Genomic DNA, 8,555 nt, shown 5'->3' with positions numbered 1-8,555 from the left:
GGGGGCTTCCCTGGTGGTGCAGTGGTTAAGAATCTGCCTGCTAATGCAGGGGACACGGGTTCAAGCCCTGGTCTGGGAAGATCCCACATGCCACGGAGCAACTAGGCCTGTGAGCCACAACTACTGAGCCTGCGCGTCTGGAGCCTGTGCTCCGCAACAAGAGAGGCCATGATAGTGAGAGGCCCGCGCACAGCGATGAAGAGTGGCCCCCACTTGCCGCAACTAGAGAAAGCCCTAGCACAGAAACGAAGACTCAACATAGCAATCAATTAATCAATCAATCAATAAATCTTTAAAAAAAAAAAAAAACTGGGAGAGCGTCAGTGATGGGGCCACCGTGAGAAGCTCCATGAGGACGTGGTGAGAGGCCGCCTGCTCATCAAACCTCGTGGTTCTGAAAGGGACTGAAGTGGCTTCTCAAACCCACACTGCACAGCAAGATCCATGCATTCCTCCCCCAGCGTTCGCTGAGCACCTACTGTGTGCAGGCCTTGCGCTGGGAGCTGAGCATGTGCTGAGGACCAGATGGGTCCCGCCCTCAGTCAGGTGGGGGAGAAACGCAGGTCCAGAGGAGACCCCGTTACCCCTTGATGAGGATGCGCCTGAGCTGTGGGGAAACAGGTGGGGGGTGACTAACTCTGACCCTGACCTGGGTCTGGAGTGAGAGCTCCCGATAACCCGGGGAGTTTGGGCATTTGGAGACCATCTTCACTTCTCAGGGGAGCTGACTGAGGTGGCCCAGATGGGGGGAGGGACTTGCTTGACATCCTGGACCTGGGTCTCCCCAAACCTGAGCTCTGTCCCCAGAATCACCTGGCCTCGGGGTCTCAGGGGACAATCACGGTGACAATGCCAACCCCCTTCCTCATTCCCAAGCCACACAGCAAACTTTCCCATGCCGACAGTAATTACAACTCCAGAGGTTAATTTGTAAGGAAGACAGTGAAAATGTGTTATTTAAATAGTGATTATTAAAATCATGCTGGGGATTTGCTACATAATAGGTAATTATCTGTGACCTAATTGTGAAAACAATATAGTCAATTCCATTTAGCTCTTCCCGCTTAACGCAGGGTTTATTCTGGGGAGTGGCCCAGTCCGTTGCATCATAGATATTTGCTTAAAAATGTTTCTATTAAATCCAAACTGAAGTCACTTTTGGACATTTCTCTGAGAACATGATTTTCTAAGACCTTGGCCCCAGGTGTCTGAATGGAGACGCTGTCTCAGACTTGAGAGTTTTTTGCTGTACAAATTACTTCCCCCTCATGTGCAGCCAGAACATATCAAATCATTTATGCACTTAAACATTTATATAATTATTTATTTGCTTATTGTTTCTTAGACTTTTTTGTCCATTCATTCACTCGCTTCTTCAGTTTTTTTTTCATTCATTTATTGGTCTGTCACTGGTTTCTTCACATGCTCATTTATGTGTTACTTTATTCATTCATTTTACTCCCATGTGTGTCCTTTCATCCACTCGTCCTTCCTTCCATTGTCCATTTGGGCACCCAGCTCCTCACGCAGTCACCAGGGATTTCTTCTTACATCCTTTCTTTCCTAGATTCATTCATTCGCTCACTCCTGATGGTGTTCATTCATTCATTGCTTCGTTCATGCATGTATTCCATGATTCTTTGGTTCATTCATTTATTCAACAGTTCATGTGTTTTCTAACAAATTCATTCATCCACACATCATTTGACAAAATTCACTACTTTATTACTGTACTCTACGTATTGGATATCCCTGCCACCGCCATCCCCCCAGCATATTCATGGCATCTAAGTAGAAAGGGCCCTGTTATTATTATTATTATCGTAAAATGTAAAACACACACAGAGGAAAGCATACACATCGTAAATCTACAGCTCAAAGAGCTCCCAGTAATTGGACACACCACTGGGACGAGCGCCCACCCTAGAATCTGTCTGTGCTCTTCTCTCTCTCTCAGTTGTCATCTTAATTTTGGGTCCCGTGTTAGCAGAACTTAAGGCTTCAATGACTGCAATTAAGTTGGGAGGTGAAAAGAAACACTTGAGGGAGGAGGGGAAGTGAGCCAGGGAAGGGAAGCCCTCCAAAAAAGCCTGTGTTCAAACCAGGAGGCAGTGTTGCACACACGTGCACAAGAAAGTGCCCCCCATCAGAACAGCTGGCTGCGTATTCACACACCAGCTACCTCGCCATTGGTCGCCAGAGGTCCCAGCTACCTTGCCATTGGTCGCCAGAGGTCCCAGCTACCTCGCCATTGGTCGCCATAGGTCCCAGCTACCTTGCCGTCGGTTGCCATAGGTCGAAGCCTCTTCCCAGGGCTGGGGCATTAATGCTGGGACAAGCAAGTTCTGCCACACAGGGTACTGGGGTAGGATTTGGTGATCAAAGAACACCCCCTGGGCAAAGAAACGCAGGGGCTGGTGGTTGGAAGTTGGTCCTGGACTGAAGTGGTAAAGGCAGGACTTTCAACGGTAGCCCGTCAGCAGGGTCACCAGTCCCACCACCTCTCCACTCCCTGCCTGTTTACCGTCCTCCATCCCAGCTTCACTTGGACTTATTGTCACGTTCGACTCAGAAGGATCCTCAGACACAAACAGGCCTGAGGGCTCTATTTTATGCGTTGGGGAAACTGAGCCCGGAGAGTGGAAGCAAAAGGTTCCAGATCACTCGGTCAGCTGTGCGAGGACCCAAGCCCCACCCAGGCCTCTGCTCAGATTGAGGTGACCTCTGACCTCACTTCTGGATTCTCTGCCAGAAACATTCACCAAGAGCAAAACCAGCAAACAGAAGCTGCTGCCTTTGAAAAGCCAGAGGCTGATTTGCTCTGGGGGGGCTGTCTTTGTTTTTTTAGAACTCCTCCCCCAAACAGACACACTTAAAAGCCACATTTGCAGATGGAAGGTGCCTATCAGCCTCAAGGCAAAAGAAATGCATGTGATCACTTGTCCCGTGAACAGAGCATGCGTGATGTAATTACACCTCGCTAAAGTCCCATCTGGAGGATATATTATAGGAGGAGAGGGTTTGACCTGGGACGATTCAGTCACCATATATGCACTTCAGTGCCTACACTTACTTCATTTAAATTGAGAAAGAGAACATAGCCTTTAAAGGTTACCTTCTTTCAAAATGTTCTGGGTCTGTGCCGTGTGAGCACATGGGGAACGTGTGAAAGTTTGGTGTTTGTCACGTATCTAATCCCACCCTCTGGTCTTTCTCCACTGCTGCAAAGACCCAATTTTCTGCAACTCATCACCGGCAAATTCCCTTTGCAGCCTGAGTTTGCCATTTTCATCTCCTTGAAGAGACTGGACACAGCTCCTGGGCCACGGCACACGAGGCTAGGCAGCTGAGAGATTATATTTCAGCTCTGTCATTTCCGACATCGACTACTAATAATAGCTACCATCTCCTGAGGGCCTACTATGTGCCAGGAGTGGTGCTGGGGGCTTTGGACAAACATTCACTGCAACCCTGCAACGTGGAGGCTTATTTATGCTCCCACCATTGCCTCCTGCCTGGATTATGTCCAAGCTGCCCAACTGGTCTCTCTGATTCCACAGCTCTGCTTGCCTGTAGATCCCATCCCACCCCTGCCTATGGACACCACGAAAAGGCACAGTCTTGCTCTCAGAGTGAATTCTGGCCACTGAGCAAGCATAATGGGTGCAGAGAGGGTGCTAAGCCCCTCTCTGTTTTCTGGTTTACGAGGGGGGCAGGCAGTGAACTGGCATGGCCTGGCAGCCCTCAGGCTGGGAGGAAGGAAAGTGCATGCTGGCTGGCTGGCACTTCGTGGCTGGCTCTAAGTGCCCATGGGGAGAGTGACGGGTCAAATCATCAAAGGGAATTGACCTTTGGGTCATCCTTGACCCTTGGGTCAGGAGTCATCTGGCTCACCCACCAGATGTATCTGGGCACCTGCTCCCTCTTGAGGTCACATGATCCCTTGAATTACAGTAAGAGCTATCTGTGTTGAGCACCTACTACAATCATGTGACAAATACCTACTGAGTGCCCACTAGGTGCTGTACACTGGGGCTAGAGCAGTGAACCCCACAAAGCCGGCAATGACAGAGATGGGCCAGCCGGCTCCAGCTGTGTCCACTGTGCTTGTGGCCTCTGTAGCCACGTGACAGCCCCCCTTTCACACTCTGGCCCCTCCTGCTGCACAATTTCAGGCACTCCTCTCCTTCCCTCCTTTCACATCCTGGTCCTTGCTCTTTTCTCTCTTTGGAGCTGGGGCTGGGGGTCGGGGGGAGGGAAACAACAGGCATATGGAGGACAAATCACAGAGCCAAGTGGGGTCTTCTTCCTGTTTCTTCCCCTAAGAAAGGGGCAGTTTTACGCGAATTAATTTAAGCACAGCCCATCACTAAAGAAGAAAACAAAGCCGGTTAGATTCATTTTCTTGGTCAGCTTGTTCAAGCCTGGTATTAATCCATTCATCAGCTTAGTTCATCAGGAGAAATCACTCTTCTTCAGGAGTTTTCTAACTGAAAATAATGCCTCATTAAGTTAAACATATTAACCTGAGAACAGTATTGATGTCAGACAGACTGATGAATGTCATTATAGGGAATGAGCACTAGCCCTCAAGGGACCCAACCAGCCATTAGAAACTCTCCGCAAACGCTCTCAGCTATTATCCCAAGGATGTGGAATCTCAAGGGAGGGAGGGAGATGGGAAAGGAACTGGTGTGGAGCTGCTGTCATCCCGGGGAGAGGTGCCCTGATGAATCCCGGCATCTTTGAATGCTGTGAAGGCCACATGGCCAAGGGAGGCACCATGTGTGTGACATGACTCATTGTTGGGTCCAAAGGGAGGGACGCTGGGATTAGCCTCTAGAACAGGAGGGAGGGCAGGAGGGTCAGAGTTCAGGCATCAGGACACTGGGTCCTGGTCCCAGGTCTCCTCATCACAGTGGACGAGGTTTGATTCCAGCCCATCTTTACTAAGCCGAGTGCTGTGTTGGGACTTTCACATGCATTATATTCATGCAACCCTCACAGAATCCCAGGGAAACTGAGGCTCAGAGGAGTTAAGGGGCTTGCCCAACTTAAGGTCATGAGTGAGTGGGAGGGAGGTCATGAGTGAGTGGGAGGGAGAGCTGAGACTGACATCTAGGTTGGGTGACCCTGGGGGAGGCTTCCTCTCCCAGCCCCCCACTCCCACCCCCAGCCTCACCCTCCTGGTGGTCTGTCTTCAAAGCCTCCCGACTCCATCCTCCAGGACCCTGTAATTCCTCAATTAAAGCTGTGTGGAGAAGCTCTCTCTTCACTACCATACAAGGCACACTGATCGCAGGGTTTAGGAGAGACCCTGGCTTCCCTACGGCCCAGGAGCACACCCGCTGTGAATCCCCAGGGCCAGCTTTAGCTCTGAGTGAACTGAAGTTCCCAGCACACGGTGTGCCTGCTGTGAGCTGAGCTGAGCTCCTGGTCCATCCAACTGGACTTGGGCTTTGGGGAAGGGCCAGGCAGGCGGGAGGCAGAGGAGCAGAAGTGCCCTTCCTGATGTGCAGCCCAACACCCATATCCCACACAGCTTCCCTTGGGGTCTGGCACACGCCTGGTTTCAAGGCAGAGATGACCTCGCCATGGTCTTCCATGTGAGTGGGGCAAATGAGCCCAGGGCACTGGAGAAAGTCCAGTCCCAAAGGCAGGGAGAGGGAAGAGTGGGAAGCATCTGGAGACAGAGGCAGAGTCACGGGGAATGACACAGAGAAAGTCTGGCAGACAGCATGGAAGAGATGCATGGACCAGAGGAGGGTTCTGTATAAAGGGCCAGGTCAGCTGGTCCAAGGTGAGGTAAGAGAGGGGAAAAGTAGAAATGTTTATTTCCAACTATCCAAACCTCTAGCTGACCCTCTGCATTTTCCTCGTCACTGATTTATGAAGTAATGGACACGTGGAGGCACATGTTTTGGCCATCACGTTGGAGATCTCATTTGACTCTAAAAATAAAACTGTCCCTGAGAGGCAGTTGTTATTAGCCTCACGTGTCAGGTGAAGAAGCTGAGGCCCAGAGATGCTGAGTGCCTGGCCAGGGTCACAGAGCTCGAAGGAGCCTGGATCCACAGCGGGGGCTGCCTGAGCCCAAGGGCCATGACCTCCCCACTGGCCACGTTGCATCTCACATCAGCAGGTCCAGATGGACAGCGTCTGTTTCCCCTGCAAAGTACAGACATCTGGAAAATGTCTGCTTCTGGCCCCTCTCCCTCCTCAATTTGGCTCTTAGGCAGAATGGGTCTCATAGGCAGGAGATGTGAAGACCTAGGAACTCTTGCCAGTCTTGCCTGTGGAGAGGCAGGCCCTGCCACTGTGAGTCGGCACAAGCCCGAGGGACCAGGCATAGACCTGTGGGGACTCCTCTGATCTGGAGCTGGTGCTCCCCCTTCGCCCAGCTATTCAGGGAGGGGTGTGAGTTCCCCTCACCGTGGGCACCTGCTCTCACTCAGTGCATTTTTATTTCAGTCGACAAGTGTAATTCATTTAAGGCTCTCTGCTGGTTATTTCATGTCCCCAAAGCATGCTCTTCATGGAAAGATCAATTGCAAGAGAACACCTAGTTACCGAGGACTATAGTCCGGGACACAGTCTCTCAGAGAGCTCTGAGGAACTGCTTGGAAGAGGCAGGGGGAGGTGAGCATATATGTGGTTTTGGAGAAGGGGTACATGCACTCACACACGCATCTTGGTAGAAGGTTGATGCTAGTCACGAAGCACACATATCTCAGCTAAAGATTTTAGTGCTTTTCTTTTTTTTTTTTATTATAAATGCTTTATTTATTTATTTTTTCACAGAGGAAGCTTGGTGGTGGATATGTAGCCATTTGATGTTTTTATGACTAAGAGTTAAAGTTCAGGCTCTCTTTCTTATAGAATGTAAATGTGCACCAACACAGGTATATGTAATTGTTATCAAAATTAAGCTTAGTCACTAAAAGAAGATTCGCTGTCTGAACTTTCTTCTGTATTTTTTTCACCTTCTACATCAGGCACTGGGGCATCTGGCCTCTCAAGGAGATCTGGGTCTAGTCCTTCTGATATCATTTTGTTTTTTATTACCATCACTGGAACACCCACTTGAACCATTTTGAGATATCTGGCAAATCTTATGTCCTTGGCTACAGTTAAGATATTTTCTGGTGTTACTTCACTTTCCTGTGGTCCAGAGTCCTGTAAACTGTTCTGTGATTGCTCTGCAGTGGTTTCAGAATGTGTTTCATTTGTGATCCTAGTGACACTTATAGGAGATACTTCAAATATGACATCATCTAGCCCTGGGATAGATGGCAACTTTGCATCTAAAATATTGAGAGTTGTTTCAATTTGCTGGATACGAAGGGAAAGGTCTGCCAGCTTCTCCTCACAAACTGCAGAAAAGGGGTTGAGGAACTGTACAGTGTGCACCACAAATTGGTTTAGAAATGCCACCGTTCTTTTCTGTTGAAAAGCTGGCACCTTAGTCAGGTCTATGCCTGACCCCATGAGAGGAAGCCCATCCTCATCCATCTCCTCAGTGGGTAGGGGACCCAGGGCTCACCCACAAACCCCTCCCCGACCGGCCCCGCCCAACCCGGTAATAGCATCCTAGTGCTTTTCTAAGTGTGGGAAGATGCAACAAATTGGGCTGTCTTTGGCTGGGGCTGGGTTGTCAATCAAGGGAGGGTGGGGTTTGGAGACAACTGTCCTCCTGCTGCCACCAGGCCACGGGATCTGCGGGGTCACCGCCACTCAGCCCGGCCCTGCCCTTGGGTGGAGAGAGGGCTTGGCTGGGGCGTCTGCGCTGTTGGTCACCGGCCTCCAGCTCTGCTCAGCATGGGCTCAGCCTTCTGGGAAGCTGTCCTGTTGGCGGAGTTGGGCATTTTGTGTTCTGGGGGGCGTGGCCTGGCTGTTCCTGCTCTCCTGGGGAGCCTGGGGGAGCTGAGGGCGCTGAGGCAGCAGGAGAGACCTGCCAATGAGACGAACGAGCAAGGCCAGCATCCCAGGGCTAGGTCCCTGAGACACCTAACGGAGGCCAGGCGTGCCCCAGGCCCAGGTCAGCCGCAGTCTTGTAGGCTGTCAGGAAGTACAGGGACAGGGTTTGCTCAGACGTGGGGGCCTGGGGTTGGGAAAGGGCGGAGTCTTTGGGAAATGACCGAGCTGCTCCCGAAGTTCAGGGTAGGGAGCGGGCTGGGTGCTGCCGGGGCTCTCTGGGTCCAGGAGAGCGCAGGCCACCGCCAGGGTCCAGTCTCTGTCACCAAGGGCTCAGCCTCTGCAGCTACCAAGACCTGGGTTTGAATCCCACCTCTGACACTGCCCACCTGGTAGGATCCTGGGAAAATGACTTGACCTCTCCAAGACCTAGTTTCCTTATCTGTACAGTGGATTCTGGGCGCCTCCCATTGCAAGTTCATTTTCTCCACGTGCAGATAGGAGGTGAGAAAGCGCAGGCCCTCGAGACACAGGCTCACTTCCCTCCCCTTCTGAGGGAGCCGGCAGGCGGGAACCCTCCCATCTGACCCTCCAGGGGGCGTGGAAGACCACTGGCCCTGGACTGGGAGTCAGGGGGCCTT

At 51.2% G+C, this 8,555-nt stretch overlaps 1 pseudogene across 1 annotated transcript; it reads right to left on the bottom strand.

Annotated features, from left to right (window-relative positions):
* Positions 1–5,200: 5,200 nt before the first annotated feature.
* On the bottom strand, positions 5,201–7,664 carry LOC309629552 (WASH complex subunit 3 pseudogene; annotated as a pseudogene). The gene has a single exon. The product of its transcript is annotated as a WASH complex subunit 3 pseudogene (transcript).
* Between the last annotated feature and the right edge of the window lie 891 nt (positions 7,665–8,555).

Source organism: Balaenoptera borealis, assembly GCF_965194805.1.
Source record: "Balaenoptera borealis genome assembly, chromosome: 1".
Classification (NCBI taxonomy): Eukaryota; Metazoa; Chordata; class Mammalia; order Artiodactyla; family Balaenopteridae; genus Balaenoptera; species Balaenoptera borealis.
This window is presented reverse-complemented; position numbering and strand designations above follow the sequence as displayed.